This window comes from Meles meles, chromosome 11 (assembly GCF_922984935.1).
Source record: "Meles meles chromosome 11, mMelMel3.1 paternal haplotype, whole genome shotgun sequence".
NCBI lineage: Eukaryota > Metazoa > Chordata > Mammalia > Carnivora > Mustelidae > Meles > Meles meles.
The window spans coordinates 14,826,132-14,847,841 of record NC_060076.1 but is presented as its reverse complement, the minus strand read 5'-3'; the positions used below and the strand labels follow the sequence as shown (position 1 = coordinate 14,847,841).

The window sequence follows — 21,710 nt, the reverse complement described above, 5'->3', positions numbered from 1 at the left end:
GAGTTTGTCTGCAGTCTTTATACTTGAAAATAACTTCAGCCGGATTAATAATATATGGCTCATATTTTCTTTCCTTGAGTATCTTAAATATGTCATTCCATTGTCTCCTGATATAAAGTGTTGCTGTCAAGAAATCTGATAGCCATCAAATTTTCTTTCCTTTTTAAGTGACTTAGTTCTTTTACCTGGGTGCTCAAGGTATTTTTAGAATGTTTTGATATTGGTCATTCTGGTTCATTTTTCTTGAGGATATGGTGTTCCTTTCCGGTATGTGCTTACAGATCCTTTTTTTTTTTAAACAAATTTGTTTTAAGCTTTTTTTTTTTTTTTTTTTTTTTTTTGGTTGTTGTTGTTATCTGGTTGTTTTTCAGTTTGAAAATCATCATTTATTAACTGACCAGGTTACAAAAATAATCATGGTAGATACCTTAGTTCATCCTTCTAGAAAGCCTATGGATCCAGTTTTCCCTATTGCCAGTATCTCCATCTTCCACAAAATGGGTGGTCTTTTTCTTCCTTCCCCCTCATGGAGAAGAACATTTGAAGGACTTTAAGAAGTCATTTGCTTCTTTGAAATGTTCTCTCACAGTAGACCTCGTGAATCAGATCCTCCATGCAGAAGATGTCATATTTACCAAGAGATTGAACAGTCAATGTGTTATGTCAGATCCATTCACTTCTTGTTGACTTTGCCATAACCACGCTTGTAGATCAATTCATTTCCTGACTTTGGGTCCCCCCATGCTATGTATGGTTCCACAAGCCTTACCATTTTAACGGAAGCCTTGCTGAGCTTAACAAAGCTGTGATTGACAATCTGGCAAAGGTGAAGAAGCTGCAACCCTTTTCCAGCCTTTGGGTTACACAGTTGATACTTCTGATCCTGAGACAAGTGCCAGTTTGGGTTCTGCAGGTATGCAGAGGTTGCTAGCTTTTCTTGCCACTCTACTCATTTGAATGTCCGTTCTGAGCGTTTTCCTATATTCCTTGTGGTAATGCTTAGCTTTTTCAGAGATAAGCTTCCCCCTTCCTTTCCAAGCATCTTTTGGGCAGACTTCTTTCTCAGACACTTGATCTTCAACTCTGTAAAATTATTTTGCTGTTTCTTAAGGGTTTCTGGCATAGCAGGAAACTTCTTTGTCTTCTCTTCTGCACCCTCCCTGGTTCCAGCCAGAAAAAAGCTATTGTTTGGTTGGGTGGTTTTTATGATTTCTGTTCCATTGCTTGGTTTTCTTCTTTTGTGAGCTCTTACCTATTATATACATGTTTGTTGCTCTTACCCGTTTTCTATTTCTGTCACTTTTTATCAAATCTTTTTTTTTAATCTCTTCATTTGTTTTGTTGTTTAAAATTTTACTCCTATTAACCTTTAGTTTTTAGGTTATTTTCTACTGCATTCATTCACCCTTTGTTCTTTCCAGTTTAATGTTTATTTCTAAAATCAAAGTTTTAAAAATGTTCTAATTCTTGTGGAGTTTGTAACTTTATTACTAAGTGTTTCTGTTAGAGATTTATGTTTTCTTTCATTTCTCCATTATTACCTTAATTTCTTTTAGTACATTTTGAAATTTGAGCCCACAATTTTCATCTGTCTAGAGTATGTTTTTATGGTGCACTTTCATTACCAGTAAATTGCCAATTGAGATATTATTGTCCTCCCCGGTCCCCTTTTCCTTCACTAATAAATTTGTCTGGGACTCAAACTTGATCCTTTTCTGTTGCCTATTCTGATGTGAGGTTAGTCTTCCCTGACTTTTGGGAGGACTAAGTGGGTCAGGACAGATTTTCTAGCTTCCTGGTTCTCTAGCACTCTCTCTCTCTCTCTCTCTCTCTTTTATCTTCACACTTTGACCTGTACTTTCCGAGAACACCTCACTTCTCCCCACCTTCTATCTGGCCTTCTCTTGTTTTTGCCCTGGCGTCTCTGTCCAGAGGCCTGTGATTGGAGGGCCTTTCTAATTGCCATGAACCCACTTCCACCCACCCACACCCATAATATGCATATGCAACTGTGATGCTCTTCTATCTGCAAATATTTTTCTCGGCATATATTTGTTTTCTCGACTGATACCCAAATTCTCCCTCCCCCTTGGGAATCAGGTGTCCCAATTAAAGGAAAAGAGGAAAAGGGGGTTGTGACTAACACCCACAGATGGTCCCAATGTAGAGACTCCATAGTATCTTTTGTGGCTCAGTTGTAGAGTTCTCATGGAACCAAGGGTTTACTTCAAGATGCTTGCCCTCTCTTGCTCAACAGCCTGTCAGAGCATGAGATGAAATAAAGTCTCAAATTGTTACCAATATAGTTGAGTTTAGCTGGACTGAGCAGGGGCTAAATCATGCTGGCAATTGCTCCCATTGCAACCTTGATATTGTTACCAGATGGTCTTGGGAACACCGGGTGCCTAGAGACACAAACAATCAGAAATGTCTCAGGACCCTTATTTGGGACTGCAGTCCTGAGAATCAGAGCCATTTTGCTAGCTGCAGGGCCCACTAACTTGTATAAAGGACAAGGTCGATATGGCACAGTTGAAGACTAGGACAAAATCACGTGTGCATGAGAGCAAGAGAGAGAGAGAGAGAGAGAACACAGAAGCACGCATGTGCTCGGCGATGAGGTGGGGGGGGGGTGAATACATTCACACAGGCGTTTATGACCACTACAACAAACTTCCTATGCAATGATGTGAGGCAAAATGTTAAGTGTGGGGCAGAATGGCCTGATCAAGAAAGAGGAGCACTTATTAAGTCACATCCAACTATGTCTGTAATTAAATCCTCCCAACAATTCATTATCATCCCCTTTGTGCAAATGACTAAAATGAGGGTCAGAGAAATTAGATAATCTGCCCAAGGTTATACAACTAATAAGATCTCTTTGTCTCTTAAATTCATGCTCTGTCCACTTTCAGGCACTGCTTCCAGACACCCCCCTCCCCAAACCACCACCATCTGCTGGCAGTTTTGCATTTCAATAAGGGAATTGGGTGAGGGTGAAGGTGAACAAACATTGACTGTAGCTCCTGGGCAATCCTCTCCCTCACCAGCAGTCCTCAAAGCCTTGAGAGATCCAACGCTAGCCACCCTGGCTCAGCTCGACCCCTTGGAAGAGACAGGCAGGAGGCCAGCGGGTCTCTCCTCTCTGGCCAGCCTCCGCAGGCTAATTCTCATCTGTCCTAATACTGGGACCCGGCCCTCCCTTCTCCCCCTCCAGCCTTGCCGCCAAGGATAGCAGCACAGCTGGAAAAATAGATAGGTCTTTCTAACCCTCTCATGCGTGTGCCGTGGGGCCAGGTAGCTCTATAAATATGGTAATGGCTTCTCAAGCATGCCCAGACTGGAAATGAGACTGAGAGCCCAGAGAGAGGCTGTTCCCACCGATAACTGTGGTGGCAGCCTTGCTGGAGGAGACAGTGCCTCTAAGCTTCAGGGTCAAATTAACTCCTGCCTCCCCCGCCCCCACCCCCTGGCCTTGAGTAGATCCTCTCTCCTTCGGTCCCCTCCCTCCCTATTAATCGCCTGTACCACCTGTTCCCTGATTACACCGATGACACGCACAGGGGAAGGCAAGCGAGCAGAGGCTCATGTTTTGTCTATTACCAGAAAGCCCAGACTTGTGATTTAAAAAAAAAAAAAAAAAGATATACCAGCAACAGCACAGCTACATTGATGTGTACAATGGGGAACCAGCTTGACACTTCCCCGCCGTGGTCCTACTGAGAAAAACGACAGCGACAGTGAGGAGCCAAATGGCTGCTCAGCATACTGAGCTGCGTGCCTGAGGACGCTCTGCCTGTACCCAGCCTCTCCTGGGTTCTGCCTTCAGTGCAAAGTGGACAGTGACCAACCCCCCCCACCCCCCGCCCCATGCCCCTTTCTGTGGAATATAGTCTTGTGGAAAATGATGACTGGGATTCTAGAGTGACTTTGGACAAAGCCCTTGACATCACTCTAGACCCTTCCTTTTCTGTCAGATGAAAACGATCTTTCCTTCTTTCAGGTTGTCGATAATTTTGAAGTCTTAGGTGGTGCTTCTGCTTCCTTCATCCCTCCCCTTGCTATTTCTGGCTCATCTGACCATCCCTTCTTGCTAACAGCAGCTGAGAATAGTTCTTTCCATGCATAAGCCATATTGCAAATAATTTTACAACACAAAATAGTAACTCTTACACAACTGCAAAATGAATGGTTTTTCGAGTATTCGTTTCACTCACTAGTGAATCAAGGAATCTGGAAGGTGTTAAAAACCAGTTCAAAGGGCAAATCCAAAAAGCAGACATATATATAGGCGATCAGAGATGCTGACATGAATGCATTAGTGCATGCAAAGCTTGCTTGCAGCTGGGTGCTTGGGAAAGTTCAGAGACGGAGCTTCTATACCTCTACAGGACACATTTCACCTCTCCAGACAAGAGTTATTTCCACTGGTCTGTTTGTTCAATTTGTATAGTCATAAAATAGCTTAAAGGCAATGAAAGGTGAAGACTACAGCACAATCAGGTAACCAGAGGGAGCATCAGAGATTGTCTCACATTCTATAGGAGACTATAGTGCTCATTTTTCACCATTTCAAAATTGTGGGTTTTTTTCTTTTTTTTAAGATTTATTTACTTACTTATGCGGGGTGGGGTAGTAAGTGTGTGTGTTCAGGGAGGGGCAGAGGGAGAGAGAGAAGCAGACCCCCTGACGTGGGGCTCCATCTCAGGACCCAGGGATCATGACCTGAGCTGAAATCAAGAGTGGGACACTTAACAGACTGAGCCACCCAGGAACCCCAAAGGTGTTTTTTTTTTTTAAATAATTCTTCCTGAAAAATGAAATAGATATAAACATAGAGGAAGCCAATTATACAGAAATACACTCATTAAAAGAGTTTAAAATTTTGTAATAGAGTAATATATGTGCTTCTTTGTTGAAATATTAATAAGATACTGTAATGACTACTATAATTTGGAAGGAGCCATATATATATATATATATATATCAATCAATAACATATATATATCAATAATATTTCAGGATATCTGTAATTATTATAATGTGATTATGAAAATATATTTATTTCTGTATTTTACAAGCCACAGATACTGTTAAAACCAGATTCGTAAGGGAAGGAAATGACACATTTTGGTCAGAAGTTAATAAGTAAAGGTTGCATTTTCCCCCCCGTCTAAGTTCACGGACCTTTAAAATTCTATTAGCCTCTATATTAAGAATCTCTGAGTTAGATTTACAAAAAGAATCCCCCCTCACTGATGATGCTGAGATCAAGAATGATTATTCAAACTGAAGAGAAAAGGTAAAAAATGAAACAAATTAAGCATGTTGGACATTATTGACGTGTTTGAGGAAGGTGCCCTTAGTTCTGTCTGCCCCAGGGTGACCAAGAAATTTAGAGAAACCCAGCATAGGTCTAGGGCATCTGAAGCTTATTAGAGCCCAGGGTCTGGGCACACAGGGCTGAGAGATGCTTCTAGAATTGCCCTAAGACAAGACAGTGCATCGTGGGTGGTGGTACAGACTGTGGTCTGAAGAGATGGTCCATGTGGAGAGATCTGTGGTGCAGAAGATGGCAGGATTCACCAGCTTCCTGGTAAGCTGCCCGGGCCAGAAGAGGAGAAGGATGGATCTTGACAGAGTCCACACTCAGCATGACTATGCCCTGTACATCCCACAGGACTTAGACCCAGCTTCCCAGAAGGGGAGAATTTACTCACATCTCTGGTAAAAATGATCACCATGCAGTAGAACAGTGGCTTAAAACAGAAATTACTTTCAGTTATAAGAAGAGGAAAAGAAGTCCTCTCTCTTGTGCACCTCTCCATGTGACTCTGTGGACCAAATGTTGCCTCTTATTTATTCCACCTGAGAAAATGAGAAAACCTCATAAGGGTATTTTTTTCCCCATCCCCGGGCCACTACCCTGATTCACAGTACTTACCCTGGGATTCAAGGTCCTTCCTCTGATGGCCCTACCTGATTTTCTACTCTCATTTCTCACCCTTCCTCCTGACATGCCCCCATCACTAACAGTCATTTCTTCTCAAGCACTCTGGCCTCTGACCTGGCCGTGGCTTGACTTCTGCCTTGTCTTTGCCTGGAGAGTCTCCCCAACTTCTTAGCATTCTTGAAAACTCCTGCCTGGGACTTTGCTCAGGCCCAGAATGTGCTCTATCCCCAACTCCCCTTCCCACCTAAGAAATTCTATTCATCTTTTCTGACCGCACCCTCCAGCATAAATAACTCTTCTCTGATGCCTTCCAGAAACCCTTCTCCCCAGCTATTTGGAATATTGTGATTTATAACAAAAAATATATATTTGGTCTGGGAAACAGTGCCCCTTGGAATTTCCCAAGGGATGAGAGCAGTAAGAGCATCTTTTGTTATGTTAATGAGTGACATCCGGAAAGCACCTAGGGATTAGAGCTGATTATCTGTGGAAACTACCAAGGGATTAGATGGTTGGAAATTTCCTTCCTTCCCCACACCCTGCCCCCAGCTCCCCAGCACCAATTGCCAGTAAAACCACAGGAAGCTAAGCAGAGGGGAGGAAGGATTCCTTTGCAGGTTTCAGAGGGGATATGGCCTTACTGATACTTTGATTTCAAATTTTAGCCTCCAAAATGATGAGAGGAAAAATGTCTGTTGTTTCTAGCCACCCAGATGGTAGTACTTTGTTATGGCAGCCCTAGAAAAGTAACACAGGAGCTTCCTAGAGCAAGTGACATTTGAATAAATTTTGTATTTCCAACCAGAAACATGGGATTTATTTGCCCAACAGATGTGGACCAGAAGGACTTTCTTCTTTATTTTGCCTGTATTTACAGGTCTGCGTATTTCACACAGGCATTCTGATGCCCAGTTTACCTTTGTTAAAACACAAAATTCAACCGAGAAAATGTGAAGATCTAATTGGCTTCACTAAGTGATTCACGAATCAGGCAGCATTTACATACAGCAGGTAGAAAGATGCTCTGAGGAGTTGTACATATGGAAGGTTTTTAGAGACACGTGGGTGGGTCAAGGAAGTTATTAGCAAAAGGAAAAAAAGCGGGGGATGGGAATTGTTTCTGCCCAGGGCATCTTTCTTTTGCGGGAGAGGGAATGACAAGGTTTTCATCACTCATGACCTCACTAGTGCTGATCTGGAAATTGTGGATTGGCTGTTGAAAGGTCACATTCCTGGGACAGGTTTGACACTGTAATTAGGCCTCGGTTTGCTGTCATGGGAGCAAATGACTTCATTTTGGGCTTCCGGTTTCTTCTAGAACACCCTGATAGATGAAATAACCATATACCACTATGGGCTAGTTAAGTGGAGGTTGCCGTTCTGTAAGGAGCTCTCTGGTTGTCCCATTGCCTAGTGCTCATACGCCTGGTCCTCATCACTCTTTAACATTTCCTGCCTGGTGTAGATGCCATAATAAATGCATGAATGGGTTCTAAGATATTAGTCAAAACAGAGTTCCAACAAGAAGTCTCTGCAAATCTCCCCCGGAGCCCTAGCGGATGGCACTGATTGTCACCTGTCCTCCAGAGTCCTGGCCACTTGCCTGTGTCAGTAGCAGTGGGGGTCCGAAACCTAGCCCTCTATCTTTAATTAAATCACCACTCCACAGACATTTTCTTGGTCTGAACTTATTACCATACCTGGATCTTTTACCCTTGCTGCTGAATTCCAACGTGATGGATCTCGAGTCCCCTACGTGTTCCACAATTTGCTCTTTAAGTGAAAACGTTTACATTTTGATTGCCTAATGTGTTTCTATCATTTCCCATCCAGCAGGATGTCAGGGCCCTGTACAGCACTCAGTAAAGTAAACCAATCTAGACTGCAAGTCCTTCATCAAGACAAAGCTCGGGTCAAACCCAACGTATCCAAAAACCTTCCGGGGCAGTCCGATGTGAATATCCAGTTTCATGTGAATATTCTTAACGTACCAGGCGAACCAAATCAGAAAGACCTGGAGCTGAAGTTTGGCTTCACTACATATTAGCCATTTGGGCAAATTATTTGACCTAAATCTTATGTGTAATATGGACACAAAATTGCCGATCACTAAGGATTCTAATGGTGATTAAATGAGATAAGCATACATAAAACGTTTAGCACAAGGCCTGGCATGTAATAAACACACTCTAAAGTTGGCTGCTGTTGTTACCATAATTGTTAACAGTTTCATTGCGGTTTTTATTGTTGCTCCATTATAATGCACCAAACAGGGTCCAAATCTTCTGTTGCATAAAATGTGGGATCACGTTATTACAAAGTTTAAGAAAAAACTAGAGTAAGGCTACTTACTTACTTACTAAGGAGAAGGGGGAAATTGCCTATCATGTTGTATTTGGATTCATGTCATCACGATGTGTGTTTTTATAGTTTCTCTGCAGTGCATTTACTCTGAGGAAAAACCTAGCCTGTTTGACACCAGCTGGCATATCAAATATCACAGAAGAGCCCTCCCTGGCCAGAGGGCATTTGGAGAAGCCCAGAGCTGCATTCATGGAGATATGAGCAATGAGTTTAGCCAAAGATCATAAGGGAGGACCACGCTGGAGGGAGGATAAAAGACAATGTGATAGACTTCATTTGGGATGTCACCCTAGGCTGATGGAGATACAAAGGGATGGGACCTCTGAATAATAATAATCAGATTGACAGACACCCTCTCCCTGGGAATCTGGGCAGTCTATGTTCTCATTAAGTTGGAGAGTGTTGTTTTCTCTCTCTCTTTTACAGTTGAAACTTTCTACCAGAAAACTGTGCTTTATCTATGCAAAAGATGAGGCCCTATTAATGCCATGAAGAGCATTTAATATGAACAGACCAAAACTGATACAAGATAGAGTCATCGGTCTTACATCACTGTAAATCACAAAGTCTGCCTAAGGAACAACTTGTTTCACGTCATTCGTCTGATCAACCAGCTTCAGGGTCTCCCAGTTACTGAAAGAACAATGTTTAAATTCCTAGGATGTCTGCCTGCTGTCCAGATATGGGAAAGACAAGGGTATAACAAAAAGAAGTAGTAGCCAACCGAACCTAAATGTTGTGTTTCCTATGCTGGTGAAACATGCCACCACCCAACCAGTTACCATAGTTCACTACCTGGGCATTTTCCTGACTCATCTTTTCTTCTTAAACACACATTCCATCAAATATTCAATCAATCAATCAATCAATCAATCAGTCCCTAAGCTCTTAATATAATTTTCCAATAGCCCCTGAACTCATCCACTTTTCCCATTTCCTGCACCACCACCACTGTCTTGGTCCGAATCATAGCATGACCCATAATCATATGTCCAGGACTATCTCATTATTCCCCCATCCTTTCATTACAACATGGGAAAAACTCTGATTTGTGTGTGTGCCCTGGGGATAACTGGTGGGGAGGAAGGTAGCAGCCATGAAGAAGAAGGGATGGTTGGAAAAAAGGCAAATAATTCATAACAGATCACTTTTTATTGAATGATTATTATATGTGAGCTACTGTGCTAAATGCTGTTGGTTCAGTACCTCATTAAGTTCTTCTCAAGCCCCATGAGATAGAAAGCAGAGGCTTGGGGGTATGATAAATTAAAGATGGTGGTACCTTCTTTATTGCTCCTTCGATTGAGAAATGGAGTTGAATCTCCTCTCCTTTTTTTTTTTTTAAAGATTTTATTTATTTATTTGACAGAGAGAGAGATCACAAGTAGGCAGAGAGGCAGGCAGAGAGAAGGAGGAGGAAGCAGGCTCCCCGCGGAGCAGAGAACCCGATGCGGGGCTCGATCCCAGGACCCTGAGATCACGACCCGAGCCGAAGGCAGCGGCCTAATCCACTGAGCCACCCAGGCGCCCCTCCTCTCCTTTTTTTTTTTTTTTTGGTTATTTTTTATTTTTTATTATTATTAAAATATAATGTATTATTAGCCCCAGGGGTACAGGTCTGTGAATTGCCAGGTTTACACACTTCACAGCACTCACTATAGTGCATACCCTCCCCAATATCCATAACCCCACCACCCTCTCCTGAACCCCCTCCTCCCAGCAACCCTCAGCTTGTTTTATGAGATTAAGAGTCTCTTTTGATTTGTTTCCCTCCCGATCCCATCTTGTTTCATTTATTCTGAATTCTCCTCTCCTTGAATGGAGGTTGTCTTAATAGTTTGCTGAACCAGGAGAAGACAGCAGAAATGGAGTCTGGAGACCATGATTCTGGGTCATGAGAAGAGTTTCATGGAGTACCTTCTCTCTAAAATCCTTGAGAAGCTGTGCAAAAGGCCCAACAACCATGAAGTTGTCTTGCCATGAGAAGCCCAAACCATAGGTAGATGTCCTGGAGCCTGGATGTCACGGGAGGCAGATGTGGGCTGAGCAACAATGGCACACCAGGCATATGGTGAAGAAGCTTAGACACGAATCCTCCACCTGTTGCCTCCATAGGGATCCACAAACAATTGCCCAGTGAGTCCTCAATTCTTGATCCACTAAATCGTGATCAGAATACAATAGTCATTACAAACAACTAAGTTTTGAGATCAATTTTGATGCCAGAATAGATAACCTGAATAGACTGGTTAACTCACCTTGTCAAAGTCAGAGTAGACGCTAGAACTGAGTCTCAGATCCTAATGGCACGACTCCAGCATCTGCACCCTTCATCACAGGGCCATAGTGTTTCAACCAATATTGGTTGAAAGGTCTGAGAAAGTCGGGTGCTTCCAGAGAAAAGGCATCAGTGCCTAGCATGAAGAAAGGAGTTTCTATGTATAGGCATTGTATTAGAAATACTTTCTCTGATGTAATGTTCAAAAAAATCCTTTCTAATAGGTGTTATTACCTCCATTTCATAAAAAAAGAAAAGTTTTATTTCAGAATCACTTGCCAAAATCCAACCCAGAGTTAAGTTTTAAACAGGTCAGGATCCAAAGCCATCATGCCCATGGTGCTGGGAAACGTGCTGAGTGACTTCCAGAGCAGATCCTCATTCAGGATTCCCCAGGAGGAAGACTCCCAGCCTTTAGCCCCAGGTAGGCTCCAAGCATGCCAACGTCCATAGTGATTCATTCCACTTCTACATCAGAAGACAAAAACTTTTAATTAAAAAAGGAAAGGAAAAATTGCCAAAGACTGAGCAGGGAATCCACACCATCTGACAGTTTCAATTTTCACTTACAGCTTACTTTCACCGATTGATATCCTTCCCTTGCCTGCTGAAGAGAACCACTGGCTCCCATAAATCACCTTTCAAAGTCACAGACAACTGCCATTTTAACCCCTGCTTCAACAGAAACTTCACCAACGTTGACTCCAGCTATGTTTCATGGATCACTACCCATCTGTCAGAATCTATGCAACTTTCTTGCCCCTACTATCCCATTTAAGTTCCACAAAACCCTATAAGGTCGGGATTATTGGTACTTCTAGTTTAAAGATGACTACATGGAGTCTTAGAAACTTAGCCGGACTTGCCCAAGGTAAGGCAGCAAATATGTGTCAGAGTTAATAATTCTCTGATATCTGAACCCAAACTCTTACATCACAGATTAACCAGCCTTGTTGGCATGGAGATAACCTTCCATGCTTTTCACTTTCTCACCTTTTTCTTTTTTTTAATTTGGAGATACCCAATGATCCTAACAATTAGGTGCCTGAACATCATTACCCCTTCTTTCTAAAGACTAAAAAGAGATAAATTCAGAACCATTCTGCTCATCAAATAATGATAGGAACAGCTAATGTTTATATGTCTGCTCTGAGCTAGGCATTGTTTATCTACTTTAAATGTATTACTTAATGTTCACAAAAGAATATAATAATAATAGTAAGTGTTATTATCATCCCCATTTTAAAGATGATGAGATTGACTCCCAGAAGACTGACATCACTGAAATCCCTAACTATTACAGAGAAGCTCAAAAATAAGACCCATTTCTCCTGTCTCTTAGCCTAGAATGTTTTTTCCACTGCACTGACCACATCTTATTACATATCTGTCCTTTCCTTAAAGAAATGGAACAATGTGGGTGGGTTCTTTTTTTGGCCAAGACACTGCAGATTTGATAATGAAGTACTGGGATATTAGGTAGTTTAATTAAGAAAAGTGCATATTTGGGCAAAATTTAATGAAGCAGTTACTTTCAAGGATGGCACTTGCATGACCCTGGTCGTGAGAGTGAGCACTTCCTTAAATTTTGCCACCCATCCCCACCCCAGAGACTTATTCCCTTCCCTTTATGATTATTAGTCTCAGGGGTGTTGTGAGAGATGTCCTGTGGAGCTGTGATGGAAGATAGTATTAAATATATCAATTTATCATTTTGAGCACCAAAGCAAGACCAACTCTACAGGGGACCCCAGGGAGGCTCCTTTCCTTTGGCCATTCAATACTCATTAAGGGAGTATCTCTACATTTGCCAGCACTACTGACACAGACAGAAACCCAGTTCTCCCTCCTGGGGAAAGGAGGTGAGGATGTCCTCTACAGACTCATACTTGATCACCGTGTGAGCACTGGAGTAGAGGCATGGATTCCTGAGAGTGGGGTGGAGAAGAGCCTGCACTATATCAAGTTCTTGAATTGCTAACATCAGAAATCAATACTAGTTCAAGAAGAAAATGAAAAAAAAATTACTGGAAGGTTATGGGGTTGATCTCTGGTCTTGAAAAGGAGCAAGGGCTGCTCTAGGGATCTAGGGAGAGGGGATGAATGGACTGTCCATTCACAACAATGCCAAAGAGAGAAGTGAGCCCCAGATATTGATCCAGTTAGTGCCACTCTGCATAAGATTCAGATTTCCAGGGAGTGTGTCAGACTGGCCTAGCAGGTCATGGGGCCACCCTTTGGCAAGGCACATAGGATCACAGGATGGGACAGGGTCACTTTCACAAAAAGGAAATCAGATGCCCTCATCCCCAGGATGATTAGAGACAGGCAAGCAGGACAGCTGTTCACTAAAACACAAAACAAAACAGAACAAAAGCAGAGAACTCTATTAGTTTCCTAGGGTTACTTATATAAACTACGACAAACCAGGGGCTTAAAACAACAGAAGTTTATTCTATCATAATTCTGGAGGCTAGAGATCTGAAATCAAGCTATCGGCAGGGCTATGCTCCCTACAAAGACTGTAAGAAAAAAAAAAATCTTTCCTAGTCTCTGGTGGTTGGCAGCAATTCTTGGTGTCCCTTACCTTGTAGTTATATCACATCAAGCAATCTCTGCTTCCATGGTCACGTGGCCTTCTTGCCAGTAAAATGTGCCTCCTCTGTCTTTATAAGGACACTGGCCAATTGGATTGAGGACTCACTCTAATCTGGTATGGCCTCATCTTGATTACATCTGCAAAGACCCTTTTTCTAAATAAGGTCACATTTACAAGTAGTGGGAGTTAGAACTTCTGCATATCTTCGACATATCTCTCCCAAGTAGAGAGATGGGACTGGTGGAACTTCAGAAGCATTGAAGAATCAAAATCTCAGCAAATAGCCAGATAAGTTAGGTGACCAGATATAGGTGGCATGGAATAAAGAAAGGGCGATGAGGCAGCCAGAGGCTAGGGAGGAAAATAACCTTGGCTGCATCGTAATGATGGATGCAAAGAAACCCAGAAGAGGGAGGAGGTGGTCGGAAGTCCACGTGAGCAATGATATAGGCTGATCTAGGACTGGGTGAAAGACACAGCTCCTTCCATTTCCTCTCAAAGTGACTGCTGGAAAGACCCCAACATGAAGATGAACCCCCTTTCAGGAGCAGCTCCCATCCCAGGAAGCCTGTAGGACCTCCAATGCCCCTGTTCAATCCTCCCAGCTTCTGTCCTCTGCTTCCTCTTCTTTAAGTGTCCTTTACAACTCCCCACCTGTCCCCATTAACATGCATCCCTCTTCCATCTCCTTACTGTTAACCTGATTTTCCAGAGGAACTCTCTTTTGTCTGCTCACATTAACCTTAAAAGTAACATGGATTGTCCTTTTTCTAATCTAATCTCCCTGGCCATCCATTCAGCCTCTTCCTCTCGATGGTTCCACTCATCACATCTCTTTGAAATGCACTTGGGAAAAATGGATGTCACAAAGCAAGAAGAACAAAGAAAAAAGAGCCCCCTCCCTGGATGTACACATCCAATCAGCTTTTCTTTTGTTCACCCCGAGGGGAGTCTGATTGAGATCAAGATTCAGTCTTCAGTGCCTGAAGGCTGCAGAGTGGAAGAAAGTCATATATATGCAGAGATCTTGAAAATATCAGAGAGAGGCTTCCATCAAACCAGAGAATTAAATAAGGACTTACTTGGCATTTAGAACTTTTTTTTTTAATGTGGGCTTGGGGACCCTCAAAACAGAGACTCAATTTATTCTGAGCACAGTAACTTGGAGCTGTGGTCATCTTTTTTCTGAGACCCGTGATCTAGGTACATCTGTCTCAGCATGCCATGCTCTAGCCACACTGAACTTCTCTTCATTCCTAGAGCACCCTGCTCTCTCTCTCCCACCCCACCTACCCCCATCACCGTTGGTTTAGCTATTTGACATCCTTCAGATCTCAAGTTGGAGGTGACATCCTCCAAGAAGCTCCAGTGAAGCCACCAGGTGGGAGGACTCTCCCTAGCTAGACAGTACAGGGCTGTTGTCTCCTTCCTATTCCTCCTATAAATACTTAATACCAGCATGGCTTGCACACTGCCTGGGATAGGATAAAGGATGTGGTAGCAGGATGGCGTTGGTGAGGAAAAGGAGCTGTCTGTTCTCTGCCTCAGACACTTCTGTGCTCAGCCTGTGAGAGCAGAAGACAGAGATCATCCGCCCCGGCAGGATGCTGAGCATCCCAGGGAAACACCTGCTGACAACTGATAGACACTTCTAGGATCTCTGTTCCTGTGCCATCCCTTTGGTGTCTTCCTCTGACTCTTTGCTCAGCTGCTACCGCTGTGTCACTGGCCCCCAAACAAGGAGCTCAGTGATCTCATGAAGTAAAAGGCTCTAAGCTGCAAGGGTCCTGGGGATTATGTCACCCTGCCCCAGCAGGTACACCCTGGGAAAGGGAGGGCTGCAGAAGGGAAAGGACTTAGAATCTTTCTAGGTTATTTGCAGAGGTAGGACGGTGCTCGGAATTTCCTGACTCCCAGTTTGGTGTTCCTCCCAATAGTGTAGTTGTTTCTTTGATGGCAAAGAGAGGGAACTGAGCACAATTGGTCCAACTGTCTCATTTTATAGATGGGAAACTGAGGTCCAGAGAGAGGAAGAGACTTGTACCAGGTCACAAAATATGACCCTGCCTTGGTTATCTGTGTTCACATACTTGCCCTTGAGCTGGTGAGTGCCATGAGAGGACTCCTCATTGGATTCATCTCCAAACCTAGGAAATGACTGTCACAGAGCAAGTGCATAATAAAGGGTAGTTAAATGGATTATGGCTTTAAAAACAAATGAATAAACATATAGATGAATGAGTAAGTGGATGAATGAACTAACAAATTCACCCTGCTTATCATTTTGGTCCCTCTTGGGAAGAAACCCCTTGGAAAGGAGCACTTGAAGCTGTCATCACTCAGGAATGTCAGAGTTCAAATCAGTTTTGAATACTTTTCTTTTTTTTTCCCCCCCAAAGATTTATTTCTTTATTTGAGGGACAGTGGAAAGGAGAGGGAGAGAGAGAATCCCTGTTTAGAGCTCGATCCCACGATCTGAAGATCATGGCCTGAGCTGAAATCAGGAGTCAGACACTTAACCTCCTGAGCTACCCAGGTGCCCCTCAAATGCTTTTCCAAGCACGTGATTTGATGAAGAGAGAAAAGAAAGCCGCATCAAGGAGGGGAGCGGCCAGGGAGAAAAATCTAAGTGTTGTCAGTGAGGAATGGCTGGACAGATAACATATTTACATTTCTCTCCAGGTTATAAAGTTCTTTTCAGGCCCATTATCTCATTAATCCTCAAGACAGCCCACTGTGCTGGGTGTTTCACACCCACTTCCCAGATGAGAAGACCGAGGGTCACAGGTAGAGAAGAACTAGCCCTCAACCCTAGGATTCTGCTGCTGCATCTGGCTTAGAATACAGTCCCCCCCCTCCATTTCCCTTCTTGCCTGGTGGTGTTGCAAACTGTGCTGAGGGCTAGGGCGGGTCCTGAGGGTACCTTGTGGGTCGTGAAACCAAAAACAGCTTGTGCTTTCTCCAGAAAGGAATCTGAAAACAGCTGGTGTCCTCATGCTGGGACCCTGTGGGCTCAGAAAGGATTAAACTGCGGTCCCGTAGACTGAGCTCATTTCTCACCCTGTCTCATTAGGAGCGGCCATCAGCGCCTGTAGAGGGGAACTAGCCCATCATGCACTCACACCTCCTGCTTGCAGGTGACAGCCCCGCCGGCTGCTCTGAGCCACGTCTCATGTCAATTTCTTGGAGACAAATGGTGGGGCTTTTCCTAAGAAGCTGAGATGTGCTGCTTGTTCCACCAATATTTATGGAGCCCCTTGCTGCCCGTACCCGTGAGTGCTAGGTGCATTGGGGAAGAAGAGAATGAGCAGTCCTAACACGATACTAAATGTAAACATTATCTTATTTATGATTGTCATCGTTGATGCAGCTACTGCTATTACTTAAGGCTACCTTGTACTGAGCCCTTAGGCTGTACCACAATCTCACCAGGCACTTTGCTCTTCTTATGTAGTAATGATGATGATGACGACTGTACAAAATCCAAGTGTCAATGTTTATGCCCACCCAGAAGCTCAGAATAAGATCTTATTTGGAAATAGGGTCTTTGTGGATGTAATCAAGTAAAGAGGAGGTCATAGTGGGTTAAGGTGAGACCAAACCCAATCACTGGTATCCTTATAAGAAGAGGGAAATTTGGACACGTACACAGAGAAGAGAATGCCCCATGAGAACAGAGACACAGAGCGGGGCATCACGTGGAGACAGAAGCAGAGACTGCTGTGATGCATCCGTAAGCCAAAAAACACTACGGACTGTCAGTAACTACCAGAAGCTGGGCAGAAGCAAGGAAGGATACTTCCCTAGAAAATCTGAAGGGTGCATAGCCATGCTATCACGTGGATTTTGTACCTCCAGAACTATGGGAACATCCAGAACTATGGGAGCATCCATTTTTGTTGTTTTAAGCCATCTGATCTGGGGTCAATTGTTATGGCGGCTCTTGGAAAAGTATGTAATGATTTCAGCTGTCCTTTCTGAAGTACTTTTCACAGACAGAACTATGAGACAATTTCATGTGAATTACCCCTTTCATCCTCATATGAAATCAGAAAGAGTGTTCTTCCGAATCCCCTTTTGTGGATGAAGAAACAATACATCCAGAGAAGTTAGTCAATGTGCCTCAGGCTCAAAGATTACTGAGTTTCCTTCACCAAGCTGTCAGGACAGTGTTTGCCTTGAGCAAACTCTTCCACGTTGAGCTTGGAGTGGTCCTTGGCCCAGTCCTAGCCCACCTGTCCAAACGGAACTCCCACCGAAGCTCCTCATGCAGTAACAGAGAGCACAGGTTTGGGGTTTGGGGCACAAATATGAAAGGTTTTGGAATCCCAGCAATGTGAGCAAGTTGCTGAATTTCTCTTGGACCTCAATTTTCTTATCTACAGAATACTGAAAATGGTATCTATCTTACAGTATTGCTGTCATGATTAATGAGATAACACAAAGTTTATGGCACATAACATGATATATAACATTTATGGTTATTTATGTTATTATACAACCTAAAATAAATTTGCTCTTTCTCCTACTGCCTCTGTGAGTTCCCAGTTTCCTCTTTTATGCCCACTATTTCATCTTCTGAGATGACTTTCTCCCTCATTTCTGTATATAACAACCCTACATATGACCCAAGGCCAAGTTCCAAAGCCCACTTTTCCATGGAGCCTCCCTAAATCCTTCCGCTGGAATGGCTTCTCCCTCCTCTGACAAATAGGGCCATCTACAAACACTTCCCTTAAATGGCACCCTCACTTCTGTCTTGTGTTTCTTCCTCAGTTTGGATGACAGCTGGGGATTTGTCTTTATTTTTTAAGTACAGTTTCCTTAACCCATTCAATTTCCCAGCAGAGGTAAGTAAACCGTAATCCCAGAGCCTGGGGAGTGATTCTAACACAGCCCCCACAGCCAGGTATGCTGCCTGTGCTTTTTTCTCCTTGTTGATATAAACTTTCCATTGTTTTTCTCAAAACTTTAAGATGCACTCTCTTCCCAACTGGGGAGGGGCGACATGTTGTTATCTTCTCCGTCCTCATACCTCCTCTCCTTGAAATCTCCCTGCTGCCTCTGAAACCCAGCCCCCACTTTGAGAAAATTCATCAAATATTTCCTCAACTCACTTGATAGTTGCCTGCTAAGAGGAAGTCTATCCATCTCTAAGAGTTGTTTCCAAATTTATCATAATTGACCATCCTCCGAGCACCATTCCAAGTGTCTTATGTGAATTAACAGGTCTACTTCTCACCTTAATCATGCACCTAGGATTATCCTTCTCTGTAGCTGAGGAACCAAAATAGCAGGCCCATGCTGTGCAGCAAATGGGAGTCAGAGCCAGGGTTCTAACCCAGATTTAATCACAATGCCATACTTCTCAAGAGTCTACATTGCTCCTTTCAGTTGCTTGTTATTTATACCCATCTCTGATCTTTCCCCAAACTTCAAAAGAGGTAGCTGTGTTGATGACCCTCTCACATTGCCTAGAAATGTGGCTAACACTTGTCAGTTGGACGGTGATCTGGGAACGGGAAATGACCAGGCCTGCCACACTTAAGGCCCATAAAAATGTCATGAGATCATGCAGATAAACGATAAAACTTACAGTCCAGCAAATACAAGGGTGAGCTGCTTACCTGGAATAGCACAGGCTCTCCCTCAGGGAACAGAGCTCAGAAAGGGACAAGCAATTTGAAAGGAAAAGTGAACTTCAAGATAGGACAGAAAGCTGTCTGAAAAATAAGATGGGAATATGATTCCAGCAGTGGACGCCCAACTCCATAAATTTATGAGGACTCATTGAATTGCACACTTAATATGGGTCAATTTTATGGCACATAAATTATATCTCAGTTGAGCTGTTGAAAACAATAGGATAAAGGAAGAAGTGACATTGAAGTTGCTTTGAACCTGCCCATGGTATCCACAGGGCCCATAGGCAAAGCCTCAGGCTCATGAGATTGGCTAGGATCTGAGATCCCCCCTGGGGTGGGGCTAGGGAGAGGAATTTTCCTTCGAAATTCATACAAATGCAATGTGTATAGTCAAAATCAATTGCTTAATTAAATTCGTCTAAAATGTAACATTGTATCATTTACATCAACCGCATCTCCATCTTAATGTAAGTTTTAAGGAAATATATTTAAAGTGGAGTGTGACTGTATTTCACAAGGTTTCCCAAAGTAAAAGTATCCAAAGTCTCTGAAACCTGAAAATCTTTCAAATGACCTTAGTTATGAACATAAGTCCTCATGTACCAGGAATTCCTCGGGCTTAGTGCAGAGGTCAGCAAACTCTCTCTGCAAATGTCCAGATCATACATATTTCAGGCTTTGTGGGCCATCTGGTTGTTACTGAAACCATTCAATTCTGCTATTGTAGCCTGAAAGCAGCTACAGATAATACATCAACGAAAGGGTGTGGCTATGTTCCAGTAAAATTACTTACAGAAATAAGGAGCTGGCCAAATTTGGCCTGCACGCTGTGTTTGCTAATCCCTGACTCAGTGGTAGGACACTAACTCCAAACCACTGAGCTGGAGAGGGAGCAGGAAAAGACTACCTCTCTCTCTCTTTTCCTCCTCTACACATGCACAACAACCTTACTCTCCTTTCTATTCTTTCTCTCCTCTCATTCCTCAAGCTTCCTCTGTTGCTGTGTCTTGAGCATAACCCATGAGCTCTCCTCCAGCCACAGTGCATGCCTGCAAGACTTCCCATCATGAGAAGTTACTACCAGCTAGTTCACTCACTGAGTCCCTCAAGTCTAAAATTCCAAGGAAAGAACCCAATTATCCCACCTCACCTGGAGTCCAAGCATAGATCATACATCACTGTGGAGACTAGTCAGTCATGCTCCATTCAAAGGTCTACATTGTTTATTTTGGGCTTCAGTTAGTTGGGGTTGGGGAAGGAACAAGGGGCAAGATTTAAGTTCAAGATGTGGGTATTTAAGAGCTCATCACTAAATCTTCATGGGTTGTATTTTCCCATATGCCCAGAAACCCCAAGGTCAAGCAGAGAAACTATGGGCTTTAGCAAGAGGAAAGGGGTATTATTATCTAGTTGTGCTTTCCCCAATGACCTCAGCAAGTCACATAAACTCCCTAGGCTTTAATTTTTTCATTGGGATAATAATTGTTTCCTTAAGTGAGTATGCTACAGAGGGGATGAGATTAATATTGGAAGTGGGAAATATGGTAGACACCCACTACATAGCTACTTCTCTTACTGTTACAAGAACAGTGCCATCTATCTTATCTACTTGGGTTCTACAATTATTCATTTGAAGCAATTCAGTTAAGAATTTATTGGGTGTCAACTATGTAGATGAGGGTCATCATATATGAAATGTCTCTCAGAAGTGCTCAGCCCTGAACACGTGTCTGAGTTCTGTTATGGCTGTTACTACCATAATCACCCCACATCAGGTGACTGGGCACAGAGAGCTGGACTGACACCACACCAAACAACCTGACTTAGGAGTTCTTGTAGGCAGAGCCAGAGCCCTGCAATGAAGGCAATACAGATCTAAATAGATAGCCAGGGGAATTTTTTTCTGTATTAAACTATTGATTTTTCATAAACCAAGAGCGCAAAAGGCCAGTGGAAACAATCCAGTCCCAGGGCAGTATGCCAAAAAATTAGACCATTCTTTGTCCCTTGTTGGCCACATTCAGGAAGTAACTTCCTTTTAGAGAAAAGATAAAACTTCTTTATTTTTAGGATAGAGGGAAGAAGGGAAGGAGGAAAGGAAGAGAGGGAGGGAGGAAGGAAGAGAGGAAGGGAGGAAGAAATGGTACAGTATAAGAAAGTCACTCTAAACTCAACGACAGGAACTTGATTCAATCACTGAGCAAATAAACACCTTCTTTTCTTCAGGGATTAGGTGGTAAAGCTTGATGATTCCTATGTTTGGACATCCTGTGACTCTGTTATGGGAGGAAGGCAGGAAGGTGGGAAAGGATGAAAGAAGAGATACCTAAGTGAAGGCACAGCAGGCTTCTGAGGATGGTTCTAGATGGATTCACTCCTTCAGCTTCACCTGGATTTCACATGTAAGCCCAGAGAATGTTCCCAACATAACCTTTGCCCCCATCAAGGAACAAATCATGGTCATGGGGACTGAGGTGTGTTCAGTTGAGTGAGGGAGCTCTATTTAACAAAAAGATGCCAAAGTATGAATGCAGAATTTTGGTCTCAGAGGCCTAAGCAAGTGAGGAACCATGAACTTCAGGGTAAATCCCCCTCCCCCTGGAGTTATGCCCATGGGTAGAATCAGCCTTGGGGAGATCACTCAGGAGAAGCTGTAGTCCATTAGTCTGCAAGGCTAGCCCCTCCTCCTATGTCTTTAGACTGAGATTTCATGGTACTTACTAAGCATAGGTTTGGTACTCCACATGCATCAGGTCATAAAAATCTTCACCTGGGAAGGGAAACATCATGGTCTCTACTTTCTGATTTTGCTGTCGGAGACCACTCACTCCTCTAAGAACAAAGCTGAACATTACATAGAAACTGAAGACA

The 21,710-nt window shown here is 43.1% G+C and overlaps 1 pseudogene; it reads right to left on the bottom strand.

The window, feature by feature from the left end:
- Positions 1-428: 428 nt before the first annotated feature.
- Positions 429-21,710, bottom strand: part of LOC123952545 — a 140,010-nt pseudogene continuing 118,728 nt past the window's right edge.